Source organism: Somniosus microcephalus, chromosome 15 (assembly GCF_052327205.1).
Source record: "Somniosus microcephalus isolate GS21.2 chromosome 15, FLI_Smic_1.0, whole genome shotgun sequence".
Taxonomy (NCBI): domain Eukaryota; kingdom Metazoa; phylum Chordata; class Chondrichthyes; order Squaliformes; family Somniosidae; genus Somniosus; species Somniosus microcephalus.
Window position 1 is genome coordinate 106,952,925 of NC_141001.1, and position 16,703 is coordinate 106,969,627.

The window sequence follows — 16,703 nt, forward strand, 5'->3', positions numbered from 1 at the left end:
AAACGCCGGCATGGACTGGTTGGGCCGAATGGCCTGTTTCTGTGCCGTATATCCGATGTATGTAATCGCGCCTGTGCCGGCTCTTTGAACGAGCAATCCAATTAGTCCCACTCCCCTGCTCTTTCCCCGTAGCCCTGCAGTTTTTTAACCTTCAAGTATATATCCCGTTCCCCTTTGAAAGTTATTGTTGAATCTGTTTCCACCGCCCTTTCAGGCAGCGCATTCCAGATCACAACAACTCGCTGCGTAAAAACATTTCTCCTCATCAACCCCCCGTCAAACCTGGCTTGCAACGTTGGACGTGCCAGACGGTTTGTAAACTTACCTAACTTTAATTTAAATTGGTGCACTTTCCCTCCTTAGCTGAGTAAAAGCAGGAGCAAAAGTCACGACTCAACCCACGAAGTACCAAAAAGCCCCCTGTGCGGGCAAAGAAAGACCAGCCTTCTGTAGCAGCCCACAGAATGGCCTCCTCAACATAAGAACATAAGAAATAGGAGCAGGAATAGGCCACTTGGCCCCTCGAGCCTGCTCCGCCATTCAATAAGATCATGGCTGATTGATCTTGGGCTCAAAGCCAATTCCCTGCCCGCTCCCCATAACTCTTCACTCCCTTATCTTGCAAAAATCTGTCTATCTCCACCTTAAATGTTTTTAATGACCCAGCCTCCACAGCTCTCTGGGGCAGAGAATTCCACAGATTTACGACCCTCTGAGAGAAGAAATTCATCCTCATCTCAGTTCTAAAAGGGTGACCCTTTATTCTGAAACTGTGCCCCCGAGTTCTAGATTTTCCCACGAGGGGAAACATCCTCTCTGCATCTACCTTGTCGAGCCCCCTGAGTATCTTAAATGTTTCAATAAGACCACCTCTCATTCTTCTAAATTCCAATGAGTATAGGCCCAAACTGCTCAACCTTTATTCATAAGTCAACCCCTTCATCTCAGGAATCAACTGTGTGAATCGACTCTGAACTGCTTCCAATGCAAGTGATATTAAAGTAATACCCATTTTGCAATTGTGATATTTGTCTCAGGGATATCATGCAGCAACTCTTACTGCCACTGATAGAGTGTTAGTAATTGCTTGGGGCAGATCGGGGCCAAAATTAGAGGGGATTGAGGTAGAGCGCTTAGTGTTGCACCCCTCCCCACCCCCCCCCCCGCCCCCCGTGACCTCATTTAAGTACAGGAAACTTTGGTTTATCTGGAGGTTGTATGGCCGGAAACCTCGCTCTAACGGCAGAAATCAGCAGCCGTTTTGGTTAGGTTTTTTTTCTTCTAGCATTCTTTTAACAGGCAGGCTCTGGAAAGCGTCTTTGTAGCTTAGCAACAGCTTCAGAGACACTTCCAAGGTACGGGCCAAGTGTTTACAAGCTGTTGCTGAGCAACAGTGTTTGTTGTCAAATACGGAGATTTTCATCTCCGTATGCTTCAACGTTAACTTTGCATGTCCGGCAGTTTTGATATATCGGCAACACGCCGGTCCCGTCGGTGCCGGATATCAGAACTTTTCCTGTATGACAGAACGAGCTTGTGGCTGACCTTAAAGGGAACTGAGAGGAGAATTCAGCTACAGCCACCTTTGTGGCAGGTTTGAGGCAGCAGCTTTGAGGAACGCATTTTCCTCAGTTTACTTTTCCAAACCCACCCCAGAATGGGCTGTAATTCAGAGGAGAATCCCGATACCCAAGTACTGCACAACTTGATACTAATACTTGAGGCAGCCTCATATCATGTACAAGGCATACTTTCTGGCTGTGCGTTAACATCTGAGCACTGTTTTTTCTTGGAAGTACATTAACTACCATAAATTTTTCAGCCAGTCATTCCACTCTCCTGTGAGTCACTACTGTCTATCCAGCCCCTTCCTTTCTCCATTGCTATCAACTAATAGATAGATGATCATTCGATTCCATTTGCAAAAATGGATATTACTTTAATTAACATTTCCATGCAATTTTCCACTCCAATTACAAGCAGTAATGTCTGGGGTATTATGGTCTGTCTGCACCTGCCGGTAATTTCATGGCTGCAATATAAAATGGGTGGAAGGTGATCAGTTAATTGTCCTGTGAAAATAAGAGATCGCTGAAATCCTGCTGCTGAGTGTTCAAATGAAGAGAAGAGGAAAGAAGAGAGAAAAGAGGAGAGAAGAGAGATAGAGGGGAAAGAGAAAAGAATAGATTCGCCCTGCTGAATTACTCTAAAAAGTTTACAATAAATATGATTGTCTTCTCACATCAAGTGTGTTTGGGAGGCTTAGTCTGAAGAGGGAAGAACATAAGATATAGGAGCAGGAGTTGGCCATTCGGCCCCTCGAGCCTGCTCCACCATTCAATGAGATCATGGCTGATCTTCTACCTCATCTCCACTTTCCTGCACTAACCCCATTTTTCTTGATTCCAGTAGTATCCAAAAATCTATCCATTTCAGCCTTGAATATACTCAACGACTGAGCCTCCACAGCCCTCTGGGGTAGAGAATTCCAAAGATTCACCACCCTCTGAGTGAAGAAACTTCTCCTCATCTCAGCCCTAAATGGCCGACCCCTTATTCTGAGACTGTGACCCTGGTTCTAGACTCCCCAGCCAGGGGAAACATCCTCCCAGTATCTACCCTGTCAAACCCCTTAAGAATTTTGTATGTTTCAATGAGATCACCTCTCATTCTCCTAAACTCTAGCAAATATAGGCCTAGCCTACTCAATCTCTCCTCAGAGGGCAATCCAACCATCCCAGGAACCAGTCTGGTGAACCTTGGTTGCACTCCCTCTAAGGCAAGTATATCCTTCCTTAGGTAAGGAGACCAAAACTGTACACAAGTTATGAGTACTTCAGTGATCTGCAGCCACATCCTCACAAGCCCTGTGGAATTGAGGAGCAGGAAGGCAGTAGAGGAATCTCCTACAAGTTGCAGGGGGATTTGGAATTGGAGTGAGTTATTTCTACACATTTTCCTGTCACCACAACAGTATTCACAGCAATCTAACAACAGTATTCACAGCACTCTAACTACAATCTTTCAAGTTTTATCCAACAATTGATCTGCTGTGAGTATATCGCATGTTGATGTATCCCACGGGATCTAGCAGCAAGACACTACATAGTTGCAGCTATTGATTACTTCCAGGGCAAGTAACTGATCAACAGATGGAAAAATAGCAGTCAGATTAACTTCCTTCCCTATAAACCAAATGCAGCAAGAGCAAACAGAATGATAATTCCAGGCTGTTGATGGATTTTCAAAAACTGTGAGTCCTTTTGATTGCACACCTTTTTCAGGTGATTGGCAAAAGAGGCGGCATGAGGAAAACATTTTTTACGCAGCGACTTGTTGTGATCTGGAATGCACTGCCTGAAAGGTTGGTGGAAGCAGATTCAGTAATAACTTTCAAAAGGGAATTGGATAAATACTTGAAGGGGGAAAAATAACAGGGATATGGGGAAAGGGACTCGTTGGGTAGTTCTTTCAAAGAGGCAGGTTGTGCTGAATGGCCTCCTTCTGTGCTGTATTATTCTATAATTAAGATATATATGCATCTTAACAGGAAGGGTTAACTTATTGTAACTAAAACCATCGTAGAACATCTAGGTAGCATGTGACACCAAACATTTTTTTAAAAATTATTTGTTCGTGGGATGTGGCATTTGTTGCCCATCCCTAATTGCCCTTGAGAAGTTGGTGGTGAGCCACCTTCGTGAACCGCTGCAGTCCGTGTGGTGAAGGATCTTCCTCCCACAATGCTGACTTTGTCACAGTGATTTGGTAAAACAGAGTGGCTTGCTAGAAGGGCAGTTAAGAGTAACCACATTGCTGTGGGTCTGAAGTCACATATAGGCCAGACCGGGTAAGGACAGCAGATTTCCTTCCCTAAAGGGCGTTCATGTACCAATCATTTACAGCAATCTGGTAGTTTCATGGTCACCAGTACTGATACCTTTAATTCCAGATTAATTTAATTGAATTTAAATTTCCCCAGCTGTCGTGGGATTTAAACTCGTGTCTCTGGAATATTAGTCCAGGCCTCTGGATTACTAGTCCAGTAACATAACCACTATGCTACTGTACACCAATATGTTGATGAAGTGTTCAGGATTCTTTCATGACCTCTTTATTCTGTCCCTATTCTCCATCTGCAAGAGGTTTGCGAGGGACAAAAGACCCAGGGACTTCCTGTTCAAGCCCCTCCCCACATCTATTTTGAATTCACAGAATGAATGCAGCCAAGGTATAAGAGGATTATAGAAGCTCATGTTCAAAAATGTGATTAAAATACATTACAATATGATTCAAATCTTCATGCTATGTTGCATACTGAATAAAAGAGTGGTGAGCCTTACAAAAACGGAGTTACCGAGTACTTCAGTGATCTGCAACCACATCCTCACAAGCCAGGACACAGATGAGTGACCTGATCCAAAAGTATCTCTCATATACTGTAAAGGCCGAGCAAATTCTAGCAACTGAACATAAAACCAGCATCCATGTGCAGCTGTCTCGATACTACTTTACAACATGCTTTAAATCATGAACACAACCCTGAGATTCGAGACAAAAACTAAAGAAAAGGGGGAAAAAATTAATCCCCTTAGCGCCTCCCATTAGCGCCAGCAGATGGCATTAACGGGGCGCTAGAGCAGTATTGCCGGGGCGAGGTGAATCCAGTGCTACACGGCAAATCGCGCCCCCCACCCCACCGTAGCGCCATCGGTAAGAGTTATTGCCGGGAACGTCCACGCCAGGTGGATCGTGACAACAGTGAGTGTGCAATGCTCACTGACCGCCTGATCTGCTAAATTGATTCTCGCCACTTACCTTAGCACTTGGAGTAAACACCGACAGGGAGAGCTGGCGTGAAGCACCAGGAAGCCAGCTCCAGGGATGTTATTTAAAGGGATCATCAGTAATTACTCGCAGCTGTCAGGTTAGTGCAGTTTCAATGGTTTCTTGTCAGTTTCACATACTCCAACAGTTTCATTCAGTAATTTCAAGGATCTTTTGTATCAGGAGTGTTGTGGCAACTAAAAAGTAGCTACATTTATTCTTCAAAGAATCAAAGTGCTACACTTGGTTACATTAATGGGGGCTGTACTCGCAGTCGACCTCGCCCTCCAGCATCTATGGCGGAGGGGGCGGAGGCAGTGAGAAAGACTGGAATATGTGCCCAGCGGGAGTAGGATGGCCATCAGGGCTCTCAACAGGAGGCTTTACCCTCTGTGGGTATTCTGTGGTGTATGTGCCTTTAAGAGCCCCAGGTGTGCGTAATGCCGGTAATTGCCACTTGGGCTATATAAGCCTGTGTATTGTGTATATCCTTTAGAACCCCCCCCAGACTTGCTTAGTAAATACCTATGAACCAACTCCTGTCTTCAGTGTCTTTATCTACACACGGACACTACAGTGGCGACGAAGTGGAAACGGACTTACCTGCAATTCGGCAGCACCTCAAGGACATCGATTCCTCCAGCGTCCAGAAGACTCAAGGAAGTTATAGAAACTGTGGTTTCACCAGCTGGCCAAGCTGGTGGCAGGTACTGCGCTAATCCTTCCTGGGCATCAGGCTGGGGCTCCAGCGTCGGGCTCTACAGCTGAGACAGGCAGCAAAATCGGAGGTAAGCAATAACGGACTGGGAGGGTGCACTCGGGAGACGGCCGGCGCGGCAAGCAGGTCAGCGTTTAGACCTCTGTCGGGAACGAGTCTCCAACAGTGAATAAATGGAAACCACAGTAAAACAGCGTTGTTATCGGTAGCAGCGGCGGGAAAGCGCAGGAAGCGCCATATCGTTGCTACAGAGAGAAAAAAAAAAGCGCGGGAAGCACCAGATTTTTTTTTTGAAATGCCTAAGTCTGGCAATATTGATGCTTTTGATAACGAAACAGAGCCTAACTTTGGCAATATTGATGTTTTTGATAACAAGATAGAGAATTGGACCACATATGTAGAAAGAGTGGAGGTGTTTTGCACCGCAAATGGAATAGAAGATGAAAAAAAAGCTTCAGTGCTTCTGGATCTAATGGGCGCAGAAACATACAAGCTGTTACGCAACTTAATCACTCCAGCCGAACCGATGGACAAGAATTTTGAGGAGATTGTTGATACCCTACACTGCCAATTCGAGGCAGGACTGGCAGATTCTCTGCAAGACAAATTCATCTGCGATCCCCTAAGTGTAGAAACACAAAAAAAGGTATCTTCTGGAAAAGATTTAACACTGGACAAGGCTTTCAGTGCAATAGGAGCGGCAAAGATACAGCAAAGGCCATAGGACTTCGGCACCCATGAAATGACACGGGGTTTCAAGAGATGTTATCGCTGCGGCAGATCCAAGCATGACCAGAGGGATTGCTGGTTCAAAGAAAAAGCATGCAGGCGATGCGGAAAGATGGGACACATTCCACGTGTATGCCAATCTGAAAATAAAAAATCCACTAACGGGAAAAGAATCAATAAGGAAAAGCACAGAAAGGTACAAATGATGACGGACAGTAGCTCCAAAGACCAGAAGAGCGATAGCGACTCCGGGAACAAGAGACTAAGCTCTCTCAAATTACATAATGTAATTGCCAATGAAGATTACCAGACCATTTGGGTTACCCTCATAATAGCAGGGTCCCCAGTTAAAATGGAGCTAGATACAGGATCAGCTCTAACCGTAATAAATCGACGAGATTACGAGAGGCTATTTTCGCATATACCTCTAAAAGACACATCCATTATCTTAAAAACATATACGGGGCAGAAAGTATACCCCAAAGGAAAAATAAAGGTGCCTGTGGTATACAACTGCAAAGAAATACAAAAGTTGTATTTATACATTCTACAAGATGGTGGTCCACCGTTGTTGGGACGTGAATGGATAAGGAAGATACGTTTAGACTGGCACTCCATTCAGGCACTGACGGTGACCAGTAAGGAAAAAAACAAGGATGACATCATACCTGAATGATTAAAAGACATCTTGGCCAACGCCAAAGAAGTGTTTCAAGAGAAACTAGGAACCTTGAAAGGCATCACCGCCTCAATAAAAGTGGAAGATGCAGCAATTCCAAAATGTTTTAAGGCAAGACCGGTGCCATACGCAATATGTCCGGCAGTCGAGGCAGAGCTGGAGAATTTGGAAAAGGCAGGCGTATTATCCAAAATAGATTGGAGCGAATGGGCAACACCCATCGTTCCAGTCATGAAAAAAGCATTGAAAAATAACTCTGAGGAACAGAGAAAAATTCGCATCTGTGGGGACTTTAAGGTGACTGTAAACCTGGTCCTTCACACGGTACAGTATCCTCTTCCGAGGATAGAAGATATTTTCGCCTCACTATCCGGAGGAAAATGTTTCACAAAAATTGACTTGGCACAGACATATCTACAGATGGAGGTTGAGGAGGCCTCTAAAAAGTATCTCACAATAAACACACACAAAGGCCTGTACCAGTACAATCGACTGGTTTTTGGAGTAGCATCAGCTCCAGCTATCTGGCAAAGAGCTATGGAGCAAGTCCTGCAAGGGATTCCGGGGACTCAATGCTACCTAGACGACATCCTTATAACCGGAGAAAACGACAACGAGCACCTTGCCAATTTGGAGCAGGTGCTCACTAGGCTGAAAGAACGGAGCCTACGAGCAAATCGCCCCAAGTGCGAATTTTTCCAAAATCAGATATCATATTGTGGCCACATAATTAATAAGGAAGGGTTGCATAAGTCACCTGAAAAAATTGAAGCAGTTATAAAAGCCCCAGCACCTGAAAATGTTTCACAATTGAGGTCATTCCTGGGATTAATAAATTACTATCATAAATTTTTACCGAACTTATCAACTATTCTACATCCTCTTAATGATCTTCTACACACAGGGGTGATTTGGAAATGGAACGAAGACTGTAAACATGCCTTCCATAAATGTAAAGACTTAATCACATCCGAGAAAGTTTTGGCTCATTACAACCCATCACTACCAATCAGACTGGCGTGCGATGCATCCCCTTACGGCATAGGAGCGGTATTGTCCCATAGATTCCCTGATGGCTCGGAACGGCCGATAGCTTTTGCGTCACGCTCATTGAACTCAGCTGAGCGTAACTATTCCCAGATAGACAGGGAAGCACTCAGCCTGGTATGGGGAGTGAAGAAATTCAACCATTACCTACACGGACAAAAATTTACCTTGCTGACTGACCATCAACCCCTCATCTCCATATTCAACCCTAAGAAAGGTGTCCCCATTATGACGGCACAAAGACTACAGAGGTGGTCCCTTTTTCTAGGGGCACACCAATACAACATTGAATACAAAGGGTCAAAACAGCATGGGAATGCTGATGGTTTATCGCGCCTGCCATTGCCAATGATAGAAGAGGCGCCTACAGTAGACCCAGTAGAGATATTCCACTCTACCATAGTGGAATGTCTACCGGTGACAAATTCTGCCATTGAAAGGGAGACCAGAAATGACCCTACTCTCTCACAGGTCTACGATTTAACAATGAAGGGATGGCCAGCACATGGCGAACCACTGTTGCCAGCATTCTCGCAAAGAAGAGAACAGTTGTCAGTGTGCCGAGGAACCTTGATGTGTGGATCCAGAGTGATGATTCCACCCAAACTCCAGGATAAAGTGCTAAAGGAGCTTCACGAGGGGCATCTGGGTGGAGTGAAAATGAAGAACCTAGCTAGGGCGTTTGTATGGTGGCCAGGTATCGATGGAGACATCGAAGACATGACCAAGAGCTGCCTAGGATGCCAGAAGGTCCAAAATGCTCTGCCACAGGCCCCTCTACATCCATGGGAGTGGCCCTCACCTCCCTGGCAAAGGGTGCACATCGACTTTGCTGGTCCATTTATGGACTCAATGTTCTTAATCGCAGTTGATGCACACTCCAAGTGGCCGGAGGTAATAAAGATGTCCTCCACCACCACGGAAAGAACCATCACAGTATTAAGGACCATATTTGCCAGGAATGGGCTGCCGGAACAGATATGTTCTGATAATGGACCACAATTTGTGTCCGAAGAATTCAGAAAGTTCTTAAAGAACAATGGGGTAAAGCACTACACGTCCGCCCCATACCATCCCGCCACCAATGGATTGGCTGAAAGGTTTGTCCAGACCTTTAAGAAGGCCATAAAGGCCATGGGTAATGAAGACATAAAACTTCAGCACAAGGTGGATAACTTCTTATTTGCATATAGGAATGCAACACATATGGTTACAAACCAAACTCCCGCCATGATGTTCTACAATAGAAACCTAAGATGCCGGCTGGATTTGGTCAAGCCCGACATCCGAAGGGACGTGGAGAACCGGCAGTTTCAGGGCATGAATGAAAGGCCAACTAGGGCCTTCCAGATAGGCCAACCGGTTTTGGCCCGGGACTACCGTACCGAGAAATGGCAGCCTGGAACTATCTGCACACGACTAGGACCACTGATGTATACCGTGGACATCGGAGAAAGCATAATAAGGCGCCATGCTGACCAAATCATCAAGTCATCCGAAAAGGGACAACCTACACCACCACGCTATACATCTAACGATGAAGTAGAGATACCCATATCTACCTCCGATCCGGTGATACTGGAACCCGATGAACCCGACACTGGCCTTCAAGCCGAATCAGCCTTGCCAGAAGAACCTACTACACCACCAGAAACTACTACACCCCCGAGGCGTTATCCGGACCGAGTCAGGAAGCCTCCTGAGAGACTAACTTATAATTAATTAATACAGCAATGTATATTATTTTGCATATAACATGTAATTAATAATTACTTAAAATATGATGTACTAGTTAGCTAGAAGGGGAGGAATTGTGGTGTATGTGCCTTTAAGAGCCCCAGGTGTGCGTAATGCCGGTAATTGCCACTTGGGCTATATAAGCCTGTGTATTGTGTATATCCTTTAGAACCCCCCCCAGACTTGCTTAGTAAATACCTATGAACCAACTCCTGTCTTCAGTGTCTTTATCTACACACGGACACTACATATTCCAAGAGCACTTCTCCTACCTCCAATTAAGCGAGGAGCAGTGTATTAGAAGGCTCCGCTTCACCAAGGAGGTGGTCACAGAACTCTGCCACCTCCTGTAATGAGACCTCCAGCCTCAGACCAGGGTGACTATGGTCAAGGTCACCGTCGCCCTCAATTTCTTCACCAGCAGATCCTTCCAGTCTGCAACAGGAGACACAGCTAACATCTCGCAGTTTGTCGTTCATCGCTGCATCTGGGCGGTCATAGAGGCTCTCTACAGTAGGAGAGGGGACTACATTTCCTTCCCCATCACCAGAGAGAAGCAGGACGAGCGTGCATGTGTCTTTGCCAGGAAAGCGAGATTCCCCATGGTGCAGGGCGACATTGACTGCACTCATGTGGCTTTGCGGGCACCACATAACAATCTGAGATCGTCTGTAACCACAGACTCACTTAATATGCAGTTGGTGTGCGACCACAGACACAGAAGCCTCAATGTTAATGCCCACTATCCTGGCAGCAGCCACGATGCCTACATCCTGTACAAACACTCTTCCAGCCACCATGTGAAACTTGCAGCTGGCTGCTCAGAGACAAGGGGTGACCGTTCTCCACCTGGCTCATGACTCCCCTCTGCAATCCCAACACTCCTGCCCAGCACTCATATAATGAGAGCCAAGCCGCCACCAGGAACATCAGCGAGCAAACCATCGGGGTGCTCAAGCAATGGTTCCACTGCCTTGACCGCTCGGGAGGAGCCCTCCTGTACTTGGCTGAGCGGGTGTCCCATTTCATCGTGGTGGCCTGCTGCGTGCTCCACAACTTGGCCATCAATAGGGCCCAGCCCTTGCCACCAGGGATTGCGGGACCACCTCAGGAGGAGGAAGAGGGAGAGGAGGAGGACGAGGAGGAAGAGGAGGATGAGGAGGATGAGGAACAGGAGCGAGAGAGGAGGAAGCCACTCAATGGCCTTCTGGAAGGGCGATCCGTGACCGCCTCATCAGACTGTGTTCGAGTGAATTTAATCCCAGATCCCTGCTGCTCACCACATCCCCATCGGTCCATCCCTGTTGCAGGCCATATCACAGCGCAAAGCTGAAATGAGAGACACCACAAAAGAATCCAAACTGAATTAGTAAATTTATTAAAAATCAGTGAACACATATTTACACCAAAAATATTAACTATTTTTTAGCGCCTGTCGTTACTGTGCCTTTGCCAACTCTAGTGCTCCTATGAGGCGTTGGCCCACTGGGAGTGTCCATGCGGGAGATTTCAGATGGCCTTGCACGATGCCCTCAACCAGCTCTGGAACTGGAAGGCCCGGCTCTAGACTGCACCACCTCAGCATGGGCGGCAGCAGTCTGGGCTGACTGGATGAAAGGCAGCGACAAGGGCAATGGCGGAGTGGAAGTGGTGGGAGCAGGAATGCTGTCATCCTGAGAGAGAACAGCAGGTTCCTGCTCCACTGACCCACTGCCACGCCCCCGGGGCAGCACCTCAGCATCACTAGCAATCTGTTGGAGCACAGATTGCTGGCCTGCTGCGACACCGTGAAAGCCCTGGTCGACGGTGGTAGACCCAGCCACGATGGCAGCAGTCAAAGCTTGCGTTGCATCAAGCTGAGACTGCATGAGAGCAGTTTGAGATTGGATGCCACCAAGCATAGACTGCATTACAGCACTAAGACATTGCGCCACTTCCATCTGTGCTGCAATGGAAGTTGCCAGATCACCCATCACACGTGGCATCAGGTCTGGGTTGATGTGCCTCAATAATTCCGAGACTCGAAGTTAGCAGAACAAAACAAGGCTTTTATTAACTTAGAACGTAACACGTAAGAGAGAGAGATGTCTTCCTTCTGGAGACTGAGGCCAGACTGAGTTAGCTTACAAACGGGGCCAGGTATGGGCAGAGCCCTACACACAGCACATTCCAGCACATTCCAGTATACAATACAGCACATTCCAGTACGCAATACAATGAGGTCTGGGGGAAGGGAAATGACACTGAAACCGATCTCAGTCACAGGCAGTGATGAATGGAAATATTTCATCACATTCACCCCTTCTATAGATTTAGTCTGTTCGGGGGTTTGATAGTCCTCTGCGACCGACGTGGCTGTTGCGGTGCCGCGGGTGTCGGCTGGGTGTCCCCGGTAGCCTCCTGGGTCTCTGCCGGGGGTGCCGCCAGGGTTGTTGAAGGGGTAGTTGGTGGGGGTGCCGTTGGTCGGTGTTCTTCCGGGGGTGATGAAAGAGTAGTGGGTGGGTAAGAGTTGCTGTGATCGTCGTTGCCGCTATTGCCGTGGTTGTTGTCGATGCCAGCTGGGGCGACGTCTTTTATGGACACGGTGTCCTCCCTTCCGTCGGCGTGCCGGACATATGCGTATTGGGGGTTGGCATGGAGTAGGTGTACTGGCTCCACGAGAGGGTCCGTCTTGTGGCCCCTCACATGCCTTCGCACGAGTACCGGACCTGGGGTGGAGAGCCATGACGGCATGGATATGCCTGAGGTGGATTTCCGGGGAAAGACAAACATTCGTTCATGAGGCGTGGTATTAGTGGCCGTACACAATAGCGACCGTATCGAATGGAGCACATCCGAGAGGACTTCCTGCCAGCGGGAGATAGGGAGGCCCTTGGTCCTTAGAGCTAGAGTGACTGCTTTCCATACTGTCCCGTTCTCTCGCTCCACTTGGCCGTTACCCCGGGGGTTGTAGCTGGTGGTACGGCTTGTGGCGATCCCCCTGGACAGCATGTACTGGTGTAGCTCTTCACTCATGAAGGACGCCCCCCTATCCGTATGGATGTAGCTCGGCATACCGAACAGGCAGAACAGGCTGTTGAGGCATTTAATGACCGTGGCGCTGGTCATGTCTGGGCAGGGGAAGGCGAATGGGAACCGGGAGTATTCGTCCACAATGTTCAGGAAGTAAACATTGCGGTCGACGGACGGGAGGGGGCCCTTGAAATCTAAGCTGAGCCGCTCAAAGGGCCGTGTAGCTTTGATTAAGTGGGCTCTATCTGGGCGGTAGAACCGAGGCTTGCACTCAGCGCAAGTGCGGCAGTTCCTGGTCAGGGACCGAACTTCCTCAATCGAGTAGGGTAAGTTACGGGACTTTATGAAGTGGAACAGCCGCGTGACCCCTGGGTGGCAGAGGTCGTTGTGGAGGGTCTGTAGCCGATCCCCGGTGGCGCTGGCACACATCCCTCGTGAGAGGGCGTCAGGGGATTCGTTAAGGGCCCCTGGCCGGTAAATGATGTCGTACTCGAAGGTGGAGAGCTCGATCCGCCACCTAAGAATCTTATCATTTTTAATCTTCCCCCTCTGTTTATTATTGAACATAAACGCTACCGACCACTGGTCGGTAAGTAGGGTGAAGCGTTTGCCGGCTAGGTAGTGGCGCCAGTGGCGCACTGCCTCCACGATGGCTTGGGCCTCCTTTTCCACGGAGGAGTGTCTGATCTCGGGCCCTTGGAGGGTCCTCGAGAAGAAAGCTACGTGCTGCCCCGCCTGGTTGAGGGTGGCCGCCAAGGCGAAGTCAGACGCATCACTTTCCACTTGAAATGGAGTGTTCTTGTCCACTGCCTGTAGCGTGGCCCGCTCAATATCCTGCTTAATTCTTTTTAAGGCGGCGTGGGCCTCAGCAGAGAGTGGGAAAGAGGATGCTTTCAAGAGGCGGCGGGCTTTGTCGGAGTAGTTGGGGACCCATTGGGAATAATAAGAAAATAACCCCAGGGCTTTGGGAGTGTTGGGCAGGGGCAGCTCCCGTAGGGGGCGCAATCGGTCGGGGTCTGGTCCGATTTCCCCATTCTCCACCACGCTGCCTAGTATGCAGAGGCGCGTGGTGTTGTAAACGCACTTGTCCTCGTTGTAGGTGAGGTTGAGTTTTTGTGCAGTTTTCAGGAACCTCTCGAGGTTCGAGTCGTGATCCTGCTGGTTGTGACCGCAGATGGTGACGTTGTCGAGGTAGGGGAAGGTTGCCTGCAAGTGGTGGTCATCGACCATGCGGTCCATCTCCCTCTGGAAGACCGAGACCCCATTCGTCACCCCAAAGGGGACTCTGAGGAATTGGTAGAGGCGTCCGTTCGCCTCGAAGGCGGTGTACGGGCGGTCCTCTGGTCTGATAGGGAGCTGGTGGTTCGCTGACTTGAGGTCGATGGTGGAGAACACCCGGTATTGGGCGATTTGGTTCACCATTTCTGATATGCGGGGTAGCGGGTAGGCGTCTAGTAGGGTGTACCTGTTGATCGTTTGACTATAGTCGATCACCATCCGTTTCTTCTCGCTACCCCTTACCACCACCACTTGGGCGCGCCACGGGCTATTGCTGCGTTCAATAATGCGCTCTTTCAGGAGCCTGTCTACCTCGGTCGCGATAAACCGCCTGTCCTCCCAGCTGTACCTCCTGCTTTTGGTCGCTATTGGCCGGCAGTTAGGGGTAAGGTTCGCGAATAGCGAAGGCGGCTTTACCTTCAGGGTAGCCAGACCGCACACTGTGAGGGGCGGCTGGGACCCACCGTACTTGAGCGTGATGCTTTGGTGGTTGCACTGGAAATCCAGGCCCAAGATCACGCTCGCACATAGGTTCTTCATGATTAATACTTTAAAATTATCATATACAGTTCCGTTAACGCACAATTGTGCCGTGCAGTAACCCAGAATGGTCGATGTCTGGGTTTTGTCAGCCATAGAGATGGTACCCTGAGTAGGGACCACCTTTAGGGAGAGTTGTTGTGCCAGTTCTGGGTGGATAAAGCTCTCCGTGCTTCCACTGTCAATTAAGCATTTAACCCGGCACCCGTTTACCTCGATGTCCACCATTGATCTGGATAGCGGGTGCGGCCTGGTCTGGTCCACTGTGACCGATGCCACTGTAGGGCCCTGATCGATACAAGATGGCGTCCATGCTGTCTGCTCACAAGATGGCGGACCCCACGAGGTCGGGCAAGATGGCGTCCAAGATGGCCGCTCCCACGGCGCACACGCGGCGGTGGTGGGTTTTCCGGCGGTTGGTTTTCCGGCGGGGTTCCCTCTGCACACCTTCCCGAAGTGCCCCTTCTTACCGCACTTAAAGCAGGTGGTGCCTTTCGCCGGGCACAGGTTTCTGGTGTGCTTTGGCTGCCCGCAGAAGTAGCAGTTGGGTCCCTGACGCGTCGCGGCTGTCGTAGGGCTTCTGGGGGGAGAGCGGGGCCCAGCCGGTGTCGGGCTGTCGGGCGGGGAAGATGCCTTCCAAGATGGCGGCGCCCTCGGTGCACACGTGGCGGCGTGGACGGCGCGGGCTGAAGAGTAGGCGTCCGAGTTTCTCTGGGCCACATCCAGGGATCGCGCGGTGTCCGCAGCCTGTTTCAGGTCCAACCCCGTTTTTTCCAGCAGTCTTTGCCGGATGTAAGTGGAGCTGAGGCCTGTGATGAAGGCATCGCGAACAAGCTCGTCAGTGTACACTGCGGCTTTTACATCTCGGCACTTGCAGTCTTTGCCAAGCATTTTCAGGGTGCTTAGGAACTCCTCCACCGATTCCCCAGGTCGCTGTGCGCGGGTGGCGAGCAGGTGCCTAGCATACACCTCATTCGTAGGCTGCTGGTAATGCGCCTTTAAGATGTCGCAGGCAGCCAGGTACGTCTCGGCGTCTTGGATGAGGGGGTAAACCCAGTGGCTTACCCAATTCCGCAGAATTCCGAGTCTCATCCTCGCAGCGTCCGTAGCGTCTTTGACGGCTGCGGAATTGTCCAGGAAGAATTCCATACACTCAAACCAGTGTCCGAAGCGTGCTGATGCGTCCGGAGCATGTTGATCCAAATCCAAACGTTCGGGTTTCAGGAGTTGATCCATAGTGTTGAAAAATAAGTTAATAAAATTGATGTGCCTCAATAATTCCGAGACTCGAAGTTAGCAGAACAAAACAAGGCTTTTATTAACTTAGAACGTAACACGTAAGAGAGAGAGATGTCTTCCTTCTGGAGACTGAGGCCAGACTGAGTTAGATTCCAAACGGGGCCAGGTATGGGCGGAGCCCTACACACAGCACATTCCAGCACATTCCAGTATACAATACAGCACATTCCAGTAAACAATACATTGAGGTCTGGGGGAAGGGAAATGACACTGAAACCGATCTCAGTCACAGGCAGTGATGAATGGAAATATTTCATCACATGGGTCATCACGGTCTCTCTGGTAGACTACCATCCTTTGCAGACTGGAAATGATGGGCTCCATGGTGTGCGCAGAGCCTTGTGCAATGTTGAAGGCAGACTCCTCCACGCTCCTTACCATTGCCGAGAGGCTCTCGGGCACCTTTGCCATTGCACCTATCATCTCCGTGTGCATGTCCATCACCCTTCTTCTAAAGGCCTCCTCATCGAGGTCCTCATCTGAGTCCTGTGCAGCAGATTTTGCGCGTGAACATGCCCTCCGGGGAGCTGGCTCCTGAGCTATCCTTTCCCCCTGGTCTTGCTGCAGCCCGCTCATCCCCGGTGCCTCACCCTGTGCAGATCCCGCTACTATACTAGCCTCTAAAGAATGCTTAGTGCCAGTACCTGAGCTGGTGCCTGCAGGTGAGAGATGCAATGATGCGTTGTGTTCTTCCTCCTCCTCTTCTCCCGCCTCGCTCTCTACTGTGCCCTCAGGGACAGGCTGCTCAGGTGCTTGCTCATTATCTGAAAGCATAAAGGCACAAGAGTCAGGTTAAGGTGAAGGGAGGTGGACAGGAAGGGAGAAATGCATGCACAC